Source organism: Anabrus simplex, chromosome 1 (assembly GCF_040414725.1).
Source record: "Anabrus simplex isolate iqAnaSimp1 chromosome 1, ASM4041472v1, whole genome shotgun sequence".
NCBI lineage: Eukaryota > Metazoa > Arthropoda > Insecta > Orthoptera > Tettigoniidae > Anabrus > Anabrus simplex.
Genome location: NC_090265.1, coordinates 418562029 through 418585774, shown reverse-complemented (window position 1 = coordinate 418585774; position 23746 = coordinate 418562029). Strand labels below are relative to the sequence as shown.

At 38.8% G+C, this 23746-nt stretch overlaps 1 long non-coding RNA gene across 1 annotated transcript; it reads left to right on the top strand.

Moving 5' to 3' along the window:
• Positions 1-737: 737 nt before the first annotated feature.
• LOC137498904 (uncharacterized) lies at positions 738-20726 on the top strand. Its single transcript, XR_011017927.1, has 3 exons — positions 738-830; positions 20254-20380; positions 20475-20726. It is a non-coding gene; the product is annotated as an uncharacterized lncRNA (long non-coding RNA).
• Positions 20727-23746: the final 3020 nt, after the last annotated feature.

Genomic DNA, 23746 nt, shown 5'->3' with positions numbered 1-23746 from the left:
TAACAATGACATTTACAGTAAGATACAAAAGTTGAAAGCTAGAAAAGCAGCTGGAATTGATAAGATTTCTGGGGATATACTAAAGGCAATGGGTTGGGATATAGTACCATATCTGAAATACGTATTTGATTATTGTTTGGTTCAAGGAGCTATATTGAATGAATGGAGAGTTGCTATAGTAGCCCCTGTGTATAAAGGAAAGGGTGATAGACATAAAGCTGAAAATTACAGGCCAGTCAGTTTGACATGCATTGTATGTAAGCTTTGGAAAGGCATTCTTTCTGATTATATTAGATATGTTTGCGAAATTAAAAACTGGTCTGGCAGAAGGCACTTTGTGTTTAGGAAAGGTTGTTCCATGAAGCTCAGCTTGTACGATTTCAGCAAGATATAGCAGATATCCTAGATTCAGGAGGCCAAATGGTCTGTATTGCAACTGACCTATCTAAGGCTTTTGATAGGGTAGATCATGGAAGACTACAGGCAAAAATGAGTGCTATTGGACTAGAAAAAAAGTGACTGAATGGATGGCTATATTTCTAGAAAATAGAACTCAGAGAATTAGAGTAGGTGAAGCTTCATCTGACCCTGCAATAATTAAGAGGGGAATTCCTCAAGGCAGTATTATTGGTCCTTTATGTTTTCTTATCTATATCAATGATATGTGTAAAGAAGTGGAATCAGAGATAAGGCTGTTTTCAGATAATGTTATTCTGTACAGAGTAATAAATAAGTTACAAGATTGTGAGCAGCTGCAGGGTGACCTCGATAGTGTTGTGAGATGGACGGTGGGCAATGGTATGATGATAAACGGGGTTAAAAGTCAAGTTGTAAGTATCACAAATAGGAATAGTCCTCTCAGTTTTAATTACTGCGTTGATGGGGTGAAAGTTCCTTTTGGGGATCATTGTAAGTACCTAGGTGTTAATATTAGGAAAGATCTTCATTGGGGTAATCATACAAATGGGATTGTAAATGAAGGGTTCAGATCTCTGCACATGGTTATGAGGTTATTTAGGGGTTGTAGTAAGGATCTAAAAGAGAGGGCGTATAAGTCTCTGGTAAGACCCCAACTAGAGTATGGTTCCAGTGTATGGGACCCTCACCAGGATTACTTTATTCAAGAACTGGAAAAAAACCAAAACAAAAGCAGCACGATTTGTTCTGGGTGATTTCCAACAAAAGAGTAGCGTTACAAAAAAGTTGCAAAGTTTGGGCTGGGAAGACTTGGGAGAACGGAGACAAGCTGCTTGATTAAGTGGTATGTTCCGAGCTGTCAGTGGAGAGATTGTGTGGGAGGACATCAGTAGACGAATAAGTTTGAGTGGTGTCTTTAAAAGTAGGAGAGATCACAATATTGCCCCCTTTTATCGGGCTTGTTCAGCCAGAGAACAAGAGTCTCATGGGTGGACCGTTCGTTGTCTGGCTTTGCTTAGTTTTGAAGGCAGGGAAAGAGACAAGGACTAGCGACAATAATACAAAAATATCAAACAACAGGTTTTTGACATTTATTATCAACTAGATACTGACATTCTGCGAGTCGGAGCGTGGAATGTTAGAAGTTTGAATCGTTGTGGTAGGTTAGAGAACCTGAAAAGGGAGATGGATAGGCTAAAGTTAGATGTAGTTGGTATAAGTGAAGTACGTTGGCAGGAAGAACAAGATTTTTGGTCAGGCGACTACAGAATTATCAACACAAAATCAAACAGGGGAAATGCAGGAGTTGGTTTAATAATGAATAAGAAAATAGGGCAGCGGGTACGCTACTACGACCAGCATAGTGAAAGAATTATTGTCGTCAAGATAGACACCAAACCAATGCCCACCACAATAGTACAGGTCTATATGCCTACTAGTTCAGCGGATGATGAAGAAATCGAAAGAATATATGAGGAGATAGAAGATTTAATACAATATGTAAAAGGTGACGAGAATCTAATTGTGATGGGAGACTGGAATGCAGTGGTAGGCCAAGGAAGAGAAGGTAATACAGTAGGAGAATTTGGATTGGGACAAAGGAACGAAAGAGGAAGTCGGCTGGTTGAATTCTGCACTGATCATAATTTAGTCCTTGCCAATACTTGGTTCAAACACCACAAACGACGGCTGTATACGTGGACGAGACCTGGAGACACCGGAAGGTATCAAATAGACTTCATTATGATTAGGCAGAGATTCAGAAACCAGGTGTTGGATTGCAAAACTTTCCCAGGAGCAGACGTGGACTCTGACCATAACTTGTTGGTCATGAAATGCCATCTGAAGTTGAAGAAATTGAAGAAAGGAAAGAATGCAAAAAGATGGGATCTAGACAAGTTGAAAGAAAAGAGTGTGAGGGATTGTTTCAAGGAACATGTTGCACAAGGACTAAATGAAAAGGCTGAAGGAAACACTATAGAGGAAGAGTGGAGAGTCATGAAGAATGAAGTCAGTAGTTCTGCTGAAGAAATGTTAGGAAGGAAGAAAAGATCAACTAAGAATCAGTGGATAACTCAGGAGATACTAGACCTGATTGATGAACGACGAAACTACAAGAATGCTAGAAATGAACAGGTCAGAAAAGAATACAGGCGATTAAAGAATCAAGTGGATAGAAAGTGCAAGATAGCTAAGGAAGAATGGCTGAAGGAGAAGTGCAAGGATGTCGAAGGCTGTATGGTCCTCGGTAAGGTAGATGCTGCATACAGGAAAATCAAGGAAACCTTTGGAGAAAGGAAATCCAGGTGTATGAATATTAAGAGCTCAGATGGAAAGCCACTTCTAGGGAAAGAAGACAAAGCAGAAAGATGGCAGGAGCATATCCAACAGTTGTATCAAGGTAAAGATGTAAATAATTTGGTTCTGGAACATGAAGAGGCTGTTGATGCTGATGAAATGGGAGACCCAATTTTGAGGTCAGAGTTTGACAGAGCTGTGAGTGACCTCAATAGGAACAAGGCACCTGGAATTGATAACATTCCCTCTGAATTACTGACTGCCTTAGGAGAAACCAGCATGGCAAGGTTATTTCATTTAGTGTGCAAGATGTATGAGACAGGAGAAGTCCCATCCGATTTTCGGAAGAATGTTGTTATACCTATTCCCAAGAAAGCCGGTGCTGACAGGTGTGAAAACTACCGCACCATTAGTTTAGTATCTCATGCCTGCAAAATTTTAACACGTATTATTTACAGAAGAATGGAAAAACAAGTAGAAGCTGAGTTGGGAGAAGATCAATTTGGCTTCAGAAGAAATGTAGGCACACGTGAAGCAATACTGACTTTACGTCTGATCTTAGAGGATCGAATCAAGAAGGACAAGCCCACGTATATGGCATTCGTAGATCTAGAAAAGGCATTCGATAATGTTGATTGGACCAAGCTATTTATGATTCTGAAGATGATAGAGATCAGATACCGAGAACGAAGAATTATCTACAATCTGTATAAAAATCAGTCTGCAGTGATAAGAATCGAGGGCTTTGAAAAAGAAGCAGCAATCCAGAAAGGAGTGAGGCAAGGCTGCAGTTTGTCCCCTCTCCTTTTCAATGTTTACATAGAACAGGCAGTAAAGGAAATCAAAGAGAAATTTGGAAATGGAATCACAGTCCAAGGAGAGGAAATCAAAACCTTGAGATTTGTCGATGATGTTGTTATTTTATCTGAGACTGCAGAAGATCTCGAGAAGTTGCTGAATGGTATGGATGAAGTCTTGGGTAAGGAGTACAAGATGAAAATAAATAAGTCCAAAACAAAAGTAATGGAGTGCAGTCGAACGAAGGCAAGTGATGTAGGAAATATTAGATTAGGAAATGAAGCCTTAAAGGAAGTAGATGAATATTGTTACTTGGGTAGTAAAATAACTAACGATGGCAGAAGTAAGGAGGACAAGCAAGGAAGAGCTTTCTTAAGAAAAGAAATTTGCTCACTTCAAACATTGATATCGGAATTAGAAAGATGTTTTTGAAGACTTTCGTGTGGAGTGTGGCATTGTATGGAAGTGAAACATGGATGATAACTAGCTCAGAGAGAAAGAGAATAGAAGCTTTTGAAATGTGGTGTTACAGAAGAATGCTGAAGGTGAGATGGATAGATCGAATCACGAATGAAGAGATACTGAATCGAATTGGTGAGAGGAGATCGATTTGGCTAAATTTGACGAAAAGAAGAGATAGAATGATAGGACACATCTTAAGACACCCAGGACTTGTTCAGTTGGTTTTTGAAGGAAGTGTAGGTGGTAAGAACGGTAGGGGTAGACCAAGGTATGAATATGACAAGCAGATTAGAGCAGATGTAGAATGCAATAGTTACGTAGAAATGAAAAGGTTAGCGCAGGATAGAGTGGCATGGAGAGCTGCATCAAACCAGTCTATGGACTGATGACTCAAACAACATCAACTAGACGTTAATTAATAAATGAAATTAAACAAATCTTGATGGTAAATTATACTCGTAATTTTGGGTTCTTCTCTGCCAGTTCATTAAAATACAGCATTTAATTCCTCCAATAGCCTTGACGTCATTAATTCTGCAAATGTACAGATGGATATCAGCCTACTTCTGGCTCAATGAAACACACATACACAAAAATTTCTACCGTGCGTGTTAATTCGACCGACCCAGATCGAAAAATACAACCGAGATGATGCGTTGTGCTGACCACACAACACCTCGGAATCTGCAGGTCCTAGAGGTTGGGCAGCGGTCACTTGGTAAGGCAAGGTCCTCGGTGGCTGAAGACCATTGGGGTTTTTTAATTCGTGCATTTATTAAATAATTTATTACTAAGTACGTAAACGTGTGACCACACCGTGTCGGGTCTGGGTTTAATTCGGAGTGCCCTGAACAAGTTAATGAGACCCAATACCAAGCCCCCCCCCCCCTCCCGGCAGCGCCGGGGAAGGTACCTGCGTCTTCGTGGGTGGCAGTCATTATAGCTACCACTACACCAACGAGATCGGCAATTTATTATTTACGACTCCGAGTATTCCATACAATGTGACTGAAGTTTAAAATACACATTAGGATTCCCTTTCATTGTTCCTAAAACCATTTTCCTAATGCTCATGCTTTCCAATTCCGTAAAGACCTAATCTCTCTTAAAACAGCAGACTTAGGTATTACACTATTCACTTACCTGTAGAAGATTCCATTTCACCAGTAACAGTCTCTTCAGTCGTCGATGCACTTGTAGACTTCCTGTCAAAAAAAAAAAGGTTGATATTTTCAATTTCTTTCAAATATTGTTCTTTTAATTTGCGTTTTTTTTTTTTTTTTTTTTTTTTTTTTTTTTTTTTTTTTTTTTTTTTTTTTTTTGTACCACTAGGATAATTTCTATCCATTTTACAAGAACATTAGTGTTGTAACTTACGAATGGTTCAATAATCAGAGGTGAACTGGAAGTTCTCTTCCTGATGCCAAGATATGGTATAGCATGCGCATTCCACCGGGCTTCCCCTGTCCCCTTCCGCTCACTTCCTAAACCTCTTCCCCCTTCCCCCTCTTCCAGTACTCGCAAGCTGCCAGATATAAATTTTCGTCAACAATAAACTTTACAATAATTACAGTGCGTAAGTAGCGAGGATTCCTGTCTCCGGACGGTAATTGATTCTAGCAGTGATGAAATACTAACGTGGACAGCTGATGAGAAGGAAGGAAGTGTGCGTGTTCGATATTTTGCGAGCGTAAATATATATAGGCTATGCATGGAGGTGGAGCAGCAGGCCTTTATATACAATTTTAGGTTCGGCCAAGGGCCGGGGCCCTTTGGCACGCGGGGCCCGGGACTGCAGCCCCTTTAGCCCCCCCCCCCCCTTAATCCGGACCTGAACAGTAGAACCCATTTTCATTCTGAGACAGATTATGGAAGAAGCTGGGAATATGTGAATGATACAGTAATGACTTTTATAGACTTAAGAAGGGCATATGACAGCCCAGAACGAAAGTCTGGGAAAGCCTGACATACTGGACAAGGAACTAAGAACAATGATAAAAGCAATACGCTATATGATAACATTTGCACACGTATGAAGAGAACAGTAGGTAGATCAGAATGGTTTGAAATTAACAATGGGCTAAAACAAGGGTGTGTGCTGTCACCTTTATTGTTCATAAAGGTGATGGATGATATCCTAAGGGCAGCAAGGGAAGAGTGTAGGAGAGAAAAGAATGAATGTAATGATGTGATCTCGGGAGAAGACAAGGAGGAGGTACAACAGCTGAATGTACTAAATAGAACGATTGAACAATGCGGATTGAGAATCAACGTGGAGAAGAGCAAGATGATTAGTAGAGGAGGTAAAAAAGGGAAAGGAGCTATCAACATTGGAGACACGGAACCAGAAATAGTAGAACACTGAACTGACTGAAAATGGAAGACTGGATATGGAAATTGGTAGAAGGATAAAACTGGGGAGTGCCTTTTACTAGTGATGGACAGTTTGAGACATGGTCTCGAGATTTCTTGAGACTAGCGCAAGCACTGTTTCTCGCGAGAAATGTCGAGAGATCTCGAGAGCGTTGTCCCTGCATTATGCGGCGAGCAGCGTGTTGCAGGCACGAAGCGGTGTGGACAGGACGGCTGCGATCGACGCGATATCTTGCGGTTATTTTTTTTTTTTTTTTTTTTTTTGTCTTCTGCTGTGTAATGGGGGGAAATGGGCGTGTCTTTGAACAGCTGTTTTCTAGCCGTGTACTTATAAAACGAGTGATGAGAATAACATGTTTCCTTACTGTATACAACAAAATTGGTCTAAATTATGTACGATAACATTTTATAAAAATTATGTTTGGAACACTTGATTGTACAAAATATATTGTTTATACCTTCTTTTCAATTAGTGCACATATTTTATGTGAGAGGAGGAGATTAGGTAAATGGGATACAATTAATGTTACTTTCTTTGTACTAATAGAGTATTTAATAACAATCAGTGAAATCGGCACACTGTACAGAAAAACGTCCGTGTAGGCTGTATGTACAGTACCGGTATTTAACAACGTTCATTAAAATACGAACACTGTGCAGAAACACGTCCATGTAAGCTAGATATACCGTATTTAATAATACAATTTATTGAAATAAATACATGGAGTGTGTCCTCCGGAGAGGCTTGGTGCAGGTCTTTCGACTTGACGAGTGATAGGCGACCTGTGCGTTTGTGAGAATGGAGACCTCCCTACCTATAATGAATTCTAATGCTCAAGACGGCACACACACCCAGACCCCGAACCATCAGAATTAAACAATGAAGGTTGAAGTCTCCAACACGGCCGGTAATCGAATTCCGTAACTTTTGGAGCAAAGGCCAGCACGGTAACCATTAACCATGGAGCCGGACATACACTGAAATCAGCACATTGCACAGAAATACGTCAATTTGAGTTAGAGGCAGTGGTTTAGTTAGACCGGAACGCCGTTCCGGAAAATATTTTGCCGCTTTAGAATGACGTAACATTTTTACATTCAGTAAGAATATCTTATAATCTATACATAGCGCTGAAATGTCATGGGTGTACAATGAGATCCACGCCGAAAAGAGAAATAGGCTGCTGGTTGCAAGATCAAGCGGACTTATTTTCATAAGCAGCGTTGGACCCCCTGTGCATATATTTAACCCACAACTATATGTCAAGTCATGGCTACGAAAGGGCAAACGTTCAGCTGATGAAACAATTTGTCGGAAACATGAGGCCGCTGATCTTGACACCTAATACGAGTCCATTTGGAAATTGCTGAATTAATAAGGTGAGTTCCGGTAAATATTTTGTTCCAACTACATCACTGGTTAGAGGTACAGTGTTTAATAACATTTATTGAAATAATCACACTGCAGGTGGGAGGGAATACAAGATGAAAATAAATTCAAAACAAAGTTAATGAATGGAATGCAGTCAAACAAAGATGATACAGAAAATAATAATTAGGAAATAAAAGTCTTAATTATGAAATATTTATTGCAGACAATGGCCATATAAAATACAATAAACAAAAATTAACTTGTAGCGTGCTTTTCACTCCACAATGCAAAAATTTGCGATCGATTCATGCCTTTGTCTGCATATCATGACGAGTACCGGTACCGTCCACACAGCTCTCTGCAGCGCTTACAAAAGCAATCTCGGCCTGAGATATTTTTTACTTTGAAAATCAAATGATAGAACCCATGCACAACAAATTTGATAATTATATGCCTTAGATCATAGTTTGCTTGCCTCCACTCCTAGAATATCACGACATCTTTGGCATAGAATCCCTCCATTAACGTTTCCTTAGAGAACTACATTCAGGGAAACGGGATGGCCTAGGGAGCGGTGATAAGGGAACAGGGAACTGGAAATCAAGTAGGGATGACATAAAATTGTTAGTGTTGAACTGTAGAAGTATTGTAAAGAAAGGAATATAATTAAGTAATTTAATAGATATTTATTTACCAGATATTGTAATAGGAGTTGAATCATGGCTGAGAAATGATATAATGGATGCAGAAATTTTCTCACGGCACTGGAGTGTGTATCGTAGAGATAGGATAGGAAGGGTGGGAGGGGGAGTGTTCATTCTGGTGAAAGAAGAATTTGTAAGCTACGAAAAAGTTAAAGATGAGACACATGAAATTCTAGGTGTAAGGCTCATTTCTAAAGATAATAGGCAACTTGATATATTTGGGGTGTACAGATCGGGAAAGGGTAGCACTGACGCGGATTCGGAATTATTTGATAGGATAGTCAGCTATGTGGGAAACGACATGGAAAGAAATGTGATTGTAGCGGGAGATCTGAATTTGCCGGATGTAAATTGGGAAGGAAATGCGAACGACAGGAAGCATGACCAACAAATGGCAAATAAGTTAATATGGGAAGGACAGCTGATTCAGAAAGTGATGGAACCAACCAGAGGGAAAAATATCCTGGATGTCGTGCTGATAAAACCAGATGAGCTCTACAGGGAAACTGAAGTAATAGATGGTATTAGTGATCATGAAGCTGTTTTTGTGGTAGTTAAAAATAAATGTGATAGAAAGGAAGGTCTTAAAAGTAGGACTGTTAGGCAGTACCATATGGCTGATAAAGCAGGTATGAGGCAGTTTCTAAAAAGTAACTATGATCGGTGGAAAACGGTAAATAAAAATGTAAACAGACTCTGGGATGGGTTTAAAGAAATTGTTGAGGAATGCGAAAACAGGTTTGTACCTTTAAGGATGGTAAGGAATGGTAAAGACCCACCTTATTATAATAGAGAAATAAAGAGACTAAGAAGGAGGTGCAGACTGGAAAGAAATAGAGTTAGAAATGGCTGTGGAAGTAAGGAGAAATTGAAGGAACTTACTAGAAAATAGAATCTAGCAAAGAAGGCAGCTAAGGATAACATGATGGCAAGCATAATTAGCAGTCATACAAATTTTAGTGAAAAATGGAAGGGTATGTATAGGTATTTTAAGGCAGAAACAGGTTCCAATAAGGACATTCCAGGAATAATTAATGAACAAGGGGAGTGTGTATGTGAGGATCTTCAAAAGGCAGAAGTATTCAGTCAGCAGTATGTAAAGATTGTTGGTTACAAGGATAATGTCGAGATAGAGGAGGTGACTAAGGCCAAAGAAGTAATAAAATTTACATATGATAACAATGACATTTACAATAAGATACAAAAGTTGAAAACTAGAAAAGCAGCTGGAAGTGATCAGATTTCTGGGGATATACTAAAGACAATGGGTTGGGATATAGTACCATATCTGAAGTACTTATTTGATTATTGTTTGGCCGAAGGAGCTATACCAGATGAATGGAGAGTTGCTATTGTAGCCCCTGTGTATAAAGGAAAGGGTGATAGACATAAAGCTGAAAATTACAGGCCAGTAAGTTTGACATGCATTGTATGTAAGCTTTGGGAAGGCATTCTTTCTGATTATATTAGACATGTTTGTGAAATTAATAACTGGTTCGATAGAAGGCAATTCGGTTTTAGGAAAGGTTATTCCACTGAAGCTCAACTTGTAGGATTCCAGCAAGATATAATAGATATCTTGGATTCTGGAGGTCAAATGGACTGTATTGCGATTGACCTGTCTAAAGCATTTGATAGGGTGGATCATAGGAGACTACTGGCAAAAATGAGTGCAATTGGACTAGACAAAAGAGTGACTGAATGGGTTGCTATATTTCTAGAAAATAGATCTCAAAGAGTTAGAGTAGGTGAAGTTTTGTCTGACCCTGTAATAGTTGAGAGGGGAGTTCCTCAGGGCAGTGTTATCGGACCTTTATGTTTTTTTATATGTATAAATGATATGAGTAAAGGAGTGGAATCGGAGGTAAGGCTTTTTGCAGATGATGTTGTTCTGTACAGAGTAATAAATAAGTTACAAGATTGTGAGCAACTGCAACGTGACCTCGAAAGTGTTGCGAGATGGACAGCAGGCAATGATATGTTGATAAACGGGGTTAAAAGTCAAGTTGTGAGTTTCACAAACAGGAAAAGTCCTCTCAGTTTTAATTACTGCGTTGATGGGGTGAAAGTTCCTTTTGGGGATCATTGTAAGTATCTAGGTGTTAATATAAGGAAAGATCTTCATTGGGGTAATCACATAAATGGGATTGTAAATAAAGGGTACCGATCTCTGCACATGGTTATGAGGGTGTTTAGGGTTTGTAGTAAGGATGTAAAGGAGAGTGCATATAAGTCTCTGGTAAGACCCCAACTAGAGTATGGTTCCAGTGTATGGGACCCTCACCAGGATTACCTGATACAAGAACTGGAAAAAATCCAAAGAAAAGCAGCTCAAATTGTTCTGGGCGATTTCCGACAAAAGAGTAGCGTTACAAAAATGTTGCAAAGTTTGGGTTGGGAAGAACTGAGGGAAAGAAGAAGAGCTGCTCGACTAAGTGGTATGTTCCGAGCTGTCAGCGGAGAGATGGCGTGGAATGACATTAGTAGACGAATAAGTTTGAATGGCGTTTATAAAAGTAGGAAAGATCACAATATAAAGATGAAGTTGGAATTCAAGGGGACAAACTGGGGCAAATATTCATTTATAGCAAGGGGAGTAAGGGATTGGAATAACTTACCAAGGGAGATGTTCAATAAATTTCCAATTTCTTTGAAATCATTTCGGAAAAGGCTAGGAAAGCAACAGATAGGGAATCTGCCACCTGGGTGACTGCCCTAAATACAGATCATTATTTATTGATTGATAATTCTTGTAGGGCCTCTTTATAGCCTATAGTGGCTGGTAGCAACATCTCAATATGACACTGCTCCCTCGCTACATTTTACACCAAACAGGACAGCGTAAATTTTTTTTAAATACAGAACTTTTTTTGAGAAAGATAGTGCTGCCTTTCTTGAGTTCTGTCGGTTTTGTCTTTGTGACGTGTGGCCAGATGCTTTCTACGCTGTATGTAATAACAGATGATACCTGCAAAAGAAAACGTTTTATGGCTACGTCAACCAATAATTTACTGATATTCCTTACATCAGTCATTGCTTAAATGGTAGCAATGACTCCATCTTTTATATGTTGGCTGAATTAAATGCCACGAGGTTGTAAAATCACACCGAAATACAGTAAAACCTCGCTAAGACGTTTCTGCAGGGGACAAGGAAATACTCAAATAAAAGATATCCAACAGGGACAAGGAAACATTTTATAGTTTTTTCGACATATATGAGTACATTGAAAGATACAGGCTATCTACTGTTTCTAAAGATGAGAGTATTAGAAGGCGTTAAAAAAAAAAGATGAGAGAACATATACAAAAACCTTCTTCAACAGGAATTATAAATAACAACAGTGTAGTAAAAGCTGTGTAAAACACCAGACATCATCATTTGCACGGGTGCCCATAAAAGTATCAAATTATCGCAAATCACACACTTTCTAATACAAATGTTAGCTGAAGCCTTATATTTCGGACCAGTGGGTTATTAAACACTGTTTTCCGGTCACACTCTTTGACCATGAATTATTTGATGGTTAAATTTGGCCATGTGCAAGAGAATGGCTTTGACCACCATCTTGAATGTGACACGCATTGACCAACTTGAGTCAAAACTCGAAGGTGCAAGTTTCAACATACACACCATGCTGAAAGATGCAGATGCCTATCAACTTCCTGGATTTTAATTTTATCTTCCTTATTAAGTGATTTCACAACCTTTTCAGTATCCACAACTGGGCTACCGCAAGACAAATATGCACCATGCTAGTCAACTTCGCACAATTATGTTCCTAATCTGTAGGTAGGGTATCATGCAACAAATATTCACTCTATCACTCAACACAGAATTAATTTCTAACTTCTGAATGGAATGCAAAGTACAAGCACAAACAGGCTTAACTGCATTATTCAGCAATATCACTGAAAACCAGCAAGCAAAACTCAACTTCCCAGATGCTAACAGCTTGCTCCCCAAAGGTGTAATTTACCTTGTCTAGTTCAAGAAAGGCCTTTTCCCGTTTCTGCGCAACTTTCCCCAACCTGCCTTCTACAGCGAGGGCTGTTTATCTGTGTTGGGAATCATGTTCCTTTCACAAGGGATGGCAAAGAACATGTTCAGGGCTAGGAAAAATGAGATCGTACTAACCAGTAACAGCAAAAATTTGTGCCACAATAAGCGAGGTAATTTTATATACATTTAATACGACATGAATCGGGACTTCGAATTTACGACGTGCTACGTGAGAAAATTTCTTAGTGAGGAATGCACTAATGAGGTTTTTTTCCTGTATCTGAAGTGTGTTACAGTAGAGAGGGATCTGATCTGGTAAAGGAAAACTGCTTGTTTGCCTCCTCTCCTAAAACCTGAAACATATCAATACAGTATTTTCCTCATTGAGGAAGTTCATTCCTGTCTCCCCAGTCTTCCATTCAACTGAAAGATGCCTGTAATTCCTCTTTTGATACTGAAGCTATTACAATAACATCTGCATAGATGTGCATTTTAAAATCTTCAGAAGTTGCTGCCTGCAAAGCATTTCCTGTGGGCCATAATAAATAGAAGGGGGCTCAGGGGGGTCACCTTGCAGGCCTTAGAGGCTTCGAATGGGAAATGCCATCGCTGCCCCTAACTGTCACTTAGGATATTCCTGATGATCATGCATAGATAGGCTTGCTTTCCTATTATTGCTTCTAGCTTTACTATTAGGATACTCCTGTTAACATTTATCGAATTCCTTTGAGAAGTGAGGAAAGTAAAGGCGAACTACCGCACTGCTCATTTTGTCTAGTATGCCACATTTTGGCGCTGCTGTTGGTTGTTGCGGTTTCCGTATTACTCATAACCTTAAGGCATTTTTCACATGTAACTTGTGCATCAGCGCCGTTTCCCACATCTGTTGAGGTTGGCTTGTTGACTGTCCAAATGCCATTTTCGATGCACTTGATGAGCGCAGAGCATATTAAACTTCTTGAATTTGAGTGTGCAACTACTTTTTTTTTGTTACTGCTTCGGCATTCATTTCAGTTCACTCCATAGGATTCACGTAAATACATGGGCGAAAACTTTCCGATTATAGGTAATCCAATCTCCTCACTACAACTTGAATATTTTGCTATTCAGTTCCCAGTTAACAGCTCTCTCAGCAGCTGGTTTGCACGAGTGATTGTCATTTTTATTCTCCTTCCTGGGCTTTTCTCCGAATTTATAGGGGTAGGCACTTAATTTGACCCAGTTATACGGCTGGATACCCTTCCTGACGCCAACCCTATCTGAAGGGATGCATTCACTACTGCTTGTCTTTGTGGTGGTTGGTAGTGTGGTGTGTTGAAAGTAGTTGAAGAGAAGTGTATTAAGATGAACACAAACACCCAGAACCCAGTCAAGAGAAATTAACCATCATCATCATCATCAATGTCCCACTCCAGTCGCCCGGGTGTGGTTAACAAGCCTCCTCCACTCCTTTCTGTCCTTCCACTTTTCCTGCTCATTACTTCCGCCACATCCAATCCAGCTTCTCTAATGTCCTTCCAAATTTGATCCATCCACCTTCTTCTCGGTCTTCCAACTGGTCTCTTTCCCTTAACTTCCCTTTCCAATTCCCTTCTTGCTACCCGTTCCTTTTACATGTCCAAACCATCTCAGTCTTGCTTTCTGTATGTTCTGTACTAACAGTTCTATATTTAACTCTTCTCCGATTTTTATATTTTGAATTTTCACTACTGATACTCCATTTTACATGTTTTATGATTTCATCCATCAATATAATAAACAATAATGGCGACAGTGCACTTCCTTGCTTGAGACTTTTTTTTGTATAAAATGTTTCAGTCACCACTCCCTACTTGTACACTGCTTTTACTCTCATAATACGTTTTTATCTTGTTAATTAATGATTTTGGTACATTCTTTTTCAGTACATGTTTTCTCTTAACTGTATCGTAAGCTTTTTCCAAATCCAAAAATACGAATGATTACCTTGTTCCTTTCCAGATGTGTTTCCATTATCGTTCACACTGTAAATATCAAGTATATTGTTCATCTATTTGGTCTAAAGCCATATTGCTCCTCTAAGTGTGTTCAAATTATATCCCTCAGTATTTTGTCTATGACTTTCTCCATTATTTTTTGCCCATGTGATATGGTTATCTATAATTTTCACATTTCTTCCTATTTCCTTTTTTGAACAGTGGTACAATGCTTCCTTGTTGCCAATCTTCAGGTATCCTTTCATCCTTCCATATGGCATTGAGGACTTGGTATAGCCACTGTAGTCCAATGTTTCCTGCTGCCTTAATCATATCAGCATTGAATTCGTCTTTTCCACGTGCTTTACCTTTCATCATCGCTTTCACTGCCCTTTCAAGTTCCAACCATGTTATTGGGTTCTCTTATTTTTCTCCATCTATTATTTCCATTTTCTTATCTCCTTCTTCCTCCGAGCAGTCATTCTCATTATAAAGTTTTTCAAAATACTTTGCCATCATCTTCTGAAGACCCTTTTCGTCATGTACTATCTTCCCTCTCCAATGCCTTGATTTTTTTTCTTGATTTATTCTTTTTGATTTTATTACTCTGTACAACAGTTTCTGATTTCCTTGACTATCTTGCTCAGTTTTGTTGGTAAACTCTCCCCAACATTTCTCCTTTTCTTCCTTGATACTCCTCCTTACTTGCAATTTCAAACTTTTGTATTCCACACGTAACCTTTCTATCTTATTCTCATCCCTCTGATACGTTTTTTTGCTTTTCCTTATCCATTTCTTTCTTCACCTTGTTCCTTACTTTTATTTTATCTGTCCACCACTGTGTCTCCTTTCTTTTAACCTTTGCTTTTGTTTTCCCGCATACCTCAATTGCTGCTTCCACAAATATCTGTCTTAAATTGTCCCAGTCTTCTTCTCCACTTCGTATTTCCGTGTTAGGTAACTTCCTTTTTATACAATCTTGGAATGCCATTAACCATATGCAGTTAAAATCCATAGTCTGACCAGGAATCAGCCCTGAGGCCCTCTCAACTGAAGACCATTCAACCAAGGAGCCAGACATACAACACATAATAAATATAACTGATCTTCTTCCTAACATGTCTGCTGGATCCTCAAATAGCACTACCAAAGGTTATGAGTAATGGGGAAATCGCAACAATCAATGGTGGCACCAAAAGGTGACATACCGGTACTAGACAAGATGAGTAGTGAGGTAGTTTGCCATTGTTTTCCTCATTGGGTCTGAAAGTGCTATTGCAGCACGACTGACCCTATGAGTAACACCTTTCATAACAATCAGACACAATGGTCGTGCACCGAATGTTCTTACTCAGCACTGCCCATACCCCAGCAGCTTCCATATCGTCACAGTCATGGATGAGACTTGCCACTGCTAGGGCCCAGCCATTTTTGACAGTCGAGTTCTTAGTGCATATTAATTCAAATTTCTATAAAACCTAGTACAGAAATGAATGAAATTTTGAATATACCTTCAGGAAGGGTACAAGTAAGCCTGGCGTGTGTGATGATGTGTATTACACACCCCTGGATGAAGTGGTACCCTGAATTTGGTTTCACTAATAATTTTCCTTTCAGGCAAACTCAACATTTTCTTGTAGGGTTTCTATCTTTTGGTGTTGCTGGGAAGTGTTGTAATTTGTGATATCCTTTCTCTTTCCACCCAGTCTGAAGGGTGGGTCAGTAGCAGGAGCACTGCGAAGAGGTATTACATCCTTTGTGGTTGGGGGTGAGATTTCTAGATCCTAATGGGTGGTTATGAGATAGGGATCTGCGCTCATATGGCCTTCACTTAAACCGCAGTGGTACAAATAAGTTAGGGGATTTGTTTGGAAGGGTTATAGGGAGGTACATTCAGGGAAACGGGGTGGTCTAGGGAGCGGTGATAAGGGTACAGGGATCTGGAAGTCAAGTAGGGATGACATAAAAGTGTTAGTGTTGAACTATAGAAGTATTGTAAAGAAAGGAATAGAACTAAGTAATTTCATAGATATATACTTGCCAGATATTGTAATAGGAGTTAAATCATGGGTGAGAAATTATATGGATTCAGAAATATTCTCACGGAACTGGAGTATTCACTCTGGAGAAAGAAGAATTTGTAAGCTATGGAAAAGTTAAAGATGACAAACATGAAATTCTAAGTGTAAGGCTCATTTCTAAAGATAATAGGCAACTTGATGTCTTTGGAGTGTACAGGAAAGGGTAGTGGTGACGCTGATTCAGAATTTACCAAATGTCAATTGGGAAGGTAATGCAAATGACAGGAAGCATGACCAACAAATGGCAAATAAGTTAATATGGGAAGGACAGCTGATTCAGAAAGTGATGGAACCAACTAGAGTGAGGAATATCCTGGACGTGGTGCTGGTAAAACAAGATGAGCTCCATCGAGAAACCAAAGTAATAGATGGTATTAGTGATCATGAAGCTGTTTTAGTCGAAGTTAAAAATAAATGTGATAGAAAGGAAGGTCTTAAAAGTAGGACTAACAGGCAGTACCATACGGCTCATAAATCAGGTATGAGGGAGTTTTTAAAAAGTAACTATGATCAGTGGAAGACAGTATATAAAAATGTTAACAGACTCTGAGATGGGTTTAAAGCAATTATTGAAGAATGTGAAAACAGGTTTGTACCTTTAAAGGTGGTAAGGAATGGTAAAGACCCACCTTATTATAAGAGAAATAAAGAGACTGAGGAGGTGCAGATTGAAAAGATAGAGTTAGAAATGGCTGTGGAAGTAAGGAGAAATTGAAGGAACTTACGAGGAAACAATCTAGCAAAGAAGTCAGCTAAGGATAACATGATGGCAAGCATAATTGGCAGTCAACATTCTTTTTCTAGTGGCTTTACGTTGCACCGACACAGATCTTATAGCGTCGATGGGAAAGGAAAGGGCTAGGAGTTGGAAGGAAGCGGCCGTGGCCTTAATTAAGGTATAGTTCCAGCATTTGCCTGTTGTAAAAAAGAGAAACCACGGAAACCCATATTCAGGGGTGCCGACAGTGGGATTCGAACCCACTATCTCCCAGGTGAAAGCTCTCAGCCGCGCGCCTCTAACCGCATGGCCAACTCGCCCAGTCATACAAATTTTAGTGAAAAATGGAAGTGTATGTACAGGTACTCTAAGGCAGAAACAGGTTTCAAGAATCATTAATGGACAAGGGGAGTGTGTATGTGAGGGTCTTCAAAAGGCAGAAGTATTCAGTCAGCAGTATGTGAAAATTGTTGGTTACAAGGATAATGTCCAGATAAAGGTGGTGACTAATGCTAAAGAAGTATTAAAATTTACATATAATAACAATGACATTTACAATAACATACAAAAGTTGAAAGCTAGAAAAGCAGCTGGAATTGGCAAGATTTCTGGGAATATTCTAAAGGAATATATAGTACAGGATATACTACCATATCTGAAATACTTATTTGATTATTGTTTGGTTCAAGGAGCTATATTGAATGAATGGAGAGTTGCTATATTAGCCCCTGTGTATAAAGGAAAGGGTGATAGACATAAAGCTGAAAATTACAGGCCAGTAAGTTTGACATACATTGCATGTAAGCTTTGGAAAGGCATTCTTTCTGATTATGTTAAGACATGTTTGTGAAATTAATAACTTTGACATACATTGCATGTAAGCTTTGGAAAGGCATTCTTTCTGATTATGATAAGACATGTTTGTGAAATTAATAACTGGTTCGACAGAAGACAGTTCGGGTTTAGGAAAGGTTATTCCGCCGAAGCTCAACTTGTAGGATTCCAGCAAAATATAGCAGATATCTTGGATTCTGGAGGTCAAATAGACTACATCGCGATTGACCTGTCTAAAGCATTTGATTGGGTGGATCGATCGTGGGAGACTACTGGCAAAAATGAGTGCAATTGGACTAGACAAAAGAGTGCCTGAATGGGCTGCTATATATCTAGAAAATTGATGTCAAAGAATTAGAGTAGGCGAAGCTTTATCGGACCCTGTAATAATTAAGAGGGGAATTCCTCAAGGCAGTATTATTGGACCTTTATATTTTCTTATATATATATATATATAAATGATATGAGTAAAGAAGTGGAATCAGAGATAAGGCTTTTTGCAGATGTTATTTTGTATATAGTAATAAATAAGTTACAAGATTGTGAGCAACTGCAAAATGACCTGGATAATAATGTAAAATGGACAGCAGGAAATGGTATGATGATAACCAGGGTTAAAAGTCGGGTTGTGAGTTTCACAAATAGGAAAAGTCCCCTCAGTTTTAATTACTGCATTGATGGGGTGAAAGTTTCTTATGGGGATCACTTTAAGTATCTAGGTGTTAATATTAGGAAAGATCTTCATTGGGGTAATCACACAAATGGGATTGTAAATAAAGGGTACAGATCTCTGCACATGGTTATGAGGGTGTTTAGGGGTCGTAGTAAAGATGTAAAGGAAAAGTCATATGTCTGTGTTAAGACCACATTTAGAGTATGGTTCCAGTGTATGGGACCCTCACCAGAATTACTTGATTCAAGAACTGGAAAAAAATCCAAAGAAAAGCAGCACGATTTGTTCTGGGAAATTTCCGACAAAAGAACAGCGTTACAAAAATATTGCAAAGTTTGGGCTGGGAAGACTTGGGAGAAAGAAGACGAGCTGCCCGTCTAAGTGGTATGTTCCCAGCTGTCAGAGAGATGGTGTGAAATGTCATTAGTAGACCAATAAGTTTGAGTGGTGTTAAGATCACAGTATGAAGATAAAGTTGGAATTCAAGAGGACAAATTGGGCCAAATATTTGTTTATAGGATAGAGAGTTAGGGAATGGAACAACTTACCAAGGGAGATGTTTAATAAATATCCAATTTCCTTGAAATCATTTAAGAAAAGGCTAGGAAAACAACAGATAGGGAATTTTCCACCTGGGCGACTGTCCTAAATGCAGATCAGTATTGACTGATTTGATTGGGGTGGTAATGCTGAGATAAGATACAGGGGATTGTGGCTGCACGTGAAGATTGGGTGCTGATATTCCCTACTTCTTCTATCAGTGATGGAAGTACTTTCTGCATGAAAATGAGAAAATTTAACTCTTTATAGGTCTTTGGGATATTATCTTCCCACCTCGTAAATACGTAATGGTTTTAGGGAGATTATCATCCCAGCTGTTCCAGAGCATGCAGTTCTACTTTCTAGTGTAAGAAGGCTGCACAGTTTCATTTCAAACTTAATAACCTGATCGCTACTGCCACTTAGATCACTAGGTGGGAAGTATATATCCCAGTGGTCCCTAGCGTGCGTACAGTAGCAGTCTCAATCTGTTCAGCTGCAGTGAAACGGTGTTTGTAGGAAGAAGGTGTGCAATACTGAAGACAGAAGATTTCTAAAGGTTAATTCAGAGATGCAGTTTATCATGTTTCATTCAAGGAGCAAATCTATTTGTGCCGCGAATATAATAATCATCCATCAATTGTGTCATTCAGAATACTAACAGAATCAACGATAATTTCATAGTTTCTCTGTAACTTAGTAAGATGCTATTTCAAAATTATTTACATATTTTTCAAACTTACTACAATTCATTATTCTAAAACTGATTTAAGTTTTCCCTTATGATGACAGGCAAAGATGTTATAGTCATTTGCACTTAGTCAGTACTCGGGTTTTATGTAAAATCTGGGCCTAATTTTGGTTGGACTGTATTTGTGCTATTTAGCTGTCATAATAAGCGATTTCAAATCATAAACATATATATTTCCTCTAATAGTAGCTTGGTAATAATAATAAAAATAATAATAATAATAACAACACAACAACAACAATTGTAATACAGTATTATTTTGGAACTAATTGTAGGCTGATTACTGCTGGTCTGAATATGGAAGCGAAGTCTGGTTGGATGAAATATCGGAAGAACAAGCTGTGAAATCGGAGGAAGGTGGAGACTCAGATGCTGAAGACCATGTCCATTAGGCCTACTCTGGTAAGCAAAAAACAATGTTCAACCCACACAGCCTATTATGTTCGGAATTCCTATAGGCAGTATCTTATAGGTTCATGTTATCTTTTACTGACAGGTCAAGAAGATTATGGCTCAAGATATTTTATCACTTCCTGCACTGCATGATTCTCAATACATACATAGTGTACAAAGCGGAAATGAAAGAGAAGACGACGAAAGGTACGTCACACCTGAAGTTTAGGCCACAACTAGTAAATGACTGTTATAATCATTTTCGAACAAGAAACGCCCTAGCTATTCTCCAGCGAACGGGCATGGAAGGAAGAGAAATCAGGTCTGATGGACAAGCAACGATCAAAAATGTGCTGAGATTATCAGATATCGACAGCCATCTACCTGAGCTAATAAAAACATATCGTCGCTGTGCACAGTGTAGTACCTAGAAGAAAGAGAAACGCAGTAACATGATATACATGAAATGTAATGTTGCGTTATGTAAATCATGCTTTGAACCATTTCACAAATCATAGACAGTATTTTCAAATTTTTCTACAACCAAAGTAAATTAGGTTTGAGCGATTTCATTATCAGTTTTTATTCCATGGGCCATGTAGTATGTTATATTATTGTATTATATTGATGTCAATAAAGTAAATAATACGTAATGAGCGCATTATCATAAATATTTAAAAGTGGGATGTTATTATCCCACTGCCCACACACAAACATTACCTATCTGGAACAGTCAGTGGGATAATAATTTCCCAGCCCATATTTTATGAGATCCATAAACTTGCTGTCATACATGTATTTCATGTACAAATTAACCATAAAATATATATTTTTTAATACCCCCAGTCTTTTGCCCTATAAAGGGTTAACAGTTTACCAGTCGTACCTTAGTTGAAGAGAACGAAATAGTAAGGCAACTTGACTGTTTTGCGGAGAAACTGACACAGGGCTAGGTACTGGTCAGCGTTGTCAACACCGTGCACGTATTTACAGTTGAAATTGGTTATAACGATCCCGAAAGGACCACCAATCAAAGCCGTTATAGCTGACAGTCGCACAAACCATTTTTTTTTCTTTGTTGTTGCTAAAAATGTAATATCTGTAAGTCTCCACACTTACATGGCTAATTAAGTTAAAACTTCAAAAATGTAAATGGAATAAGTAGGCCCTGCTCTATCTAAGAGTACAGTACAGAATTTGTGGAGTAAGTCTACAAGAAATTTTATTGGCTTTCGCTTGAAGAATTCGTCCATTGATTAGCACATTATTTATTATTTGTTGCTTAAACCATCTAGGTAAAGATCCTTCAATGTTCTTGTGCTCAAATGATATTGACTCCCCTGATTCTGTAAGATATTTTTTTTGAAGAGAGAATGATTTTCTCTCTGTAATTTCAAATTGTACAAATTGTTGTGTTATACACCCAATTTCTTTGTGATGCTCACATTTCTATCCCCATTTTCCAATTGCCATATGATGTGCGACTTTTCTTCAGTATTAAACACTTTCCTTTTCTTTTGAGTCACCTTCACAGCGATGCTTGCCTTGACTATTTAACAGACGGACTGATTTGAAATCTACAATAATAAGCGTTACATTATTGTCAGCAATCCCCACATATGTAATAAATAAAATTCAGCACAGGACGTTATAGCAAATACATTTATCTGAAAATGTGATAAAAATATGTCGTTTTATGCAATATGTCGTAATAAGCGACAGCATACTAAGCGGCTTTTTAAATATTTTTATAGAATTTAGACGGGACCGTTAGATTTTGCTGTTAGATCCAATATGTTGTTAAAAGTGATGTCGCTATAAACGGTTTCTACTGTATTATAATCAACAATACCTTCGTGTTTGAATTTCGAATTGTTGAACCTGTTCTTCACTTCGACCATTGTAGCAGAATGTCCAGTTCACACAATATTAATTACTCTCTTATCCTTCCCAGATTGAATGACAACATTATAAATTTACTCATTCGGAATAAATATTTTAGTTTCCCTATGGGAATCAACATCTATATCATCTGATGGCCAAGCAGGCATCAATTTTTGACAATGAGACAAAGTCTCTCGTGATGCATTGCCACTGCCGGTGACTACAATTAGCCTACGTAGTGGCCTCCATGGTATGCACTGGCCGGCGTCTTGGTAGGTGTGCTAGGTACCAACTGATGAGCCCAGCCTAGCACATGGGGGCGAAACGCTGGCAGCCAGGAATGAGTTAGCTGGAAAATTTATATTGGTATTATAAATTTACTCATTCGGAACAAATGTTTTAGTTTCCCTATGGGAATCAACATCTATATCATCTGATGGCCAAGCAGGCATCAATTTTTGACAATGAGACAAAGTCTCTCGTGATGCATTGCCACTGCCGGTGGCTACAATTAGCCTACGCAGTGGCCTCCATGGTATGGACTGGCCGGCGTCTTGGTAGGTGTGCTAGGTACCAACTGATGAGCCCAGCCTAGCACACGGGGGCGAAACGCTGGCAACCAGGAATGAGTTAGCTGGAAAATTTATAATGTCCAATAACGGACCATTTATATATGGATGACCGAGCTCGATAGCTGCAGTCGTTTAAGTGCGGCCAGTATCCAGTATTCGGGAGATAGTAGGTTCGAACCCCACTGTCGGCAGCCCTGAAAATGGTTTTCCGTGGTTTCCCATTTTCACACCAGGCAAATGCTGGGGCTGTACCTTAATTAAGGCCACGGCCGCTTCCTTCCCACTCCTAGCCCTTTCCTGTCCCATCGTCGCCATAAGACCTATCTGTGTCGGTGCGACGTAAAGCAACTATGAATAGTAACACAGTAAGGTTTCCACCTATTCAGTACTAATATGTATTTACAATGTTATAAATTACATGGAACTAGTTTCGACCCGCCTAGGGGTCATCATCAGCCATATTAAAGCATACATACGTATTTTGTCGAATCCTGAAAACATGTTATTTTTAACTGTAATAATCGTATGGATTTTATAATTTATAAAGTGAAGTTTGGTAATGAGATGAGAAATGTTAGTATGGTACAGGTGAGTAGTAAATAATAATGTATATACAAACAAGTTTGGAACAAAGTACTAGTGGGGTGCTTAGAGTTGTAAAATATAACCTCGTGGATGTCAGTAGTCCTCATACTAAAGAAACAATGTAAAATAACACATATAAACATATATACAAGTATGTACAAAGTCTGGAGAGTAAAGAGTGATACTCTTTTTTAATGTTGGGTTGGCTTGACACTGATCACTTAAGCGGAGAAATTAGGTATTTGGTGTATTAAAGCTGTGTTGGTCAGTTGCGTTGTTGATTGTTGGACGTGAAGTTTGTTTTTGAATTTCTGGTTGAGAAGAAGGTGGAAAC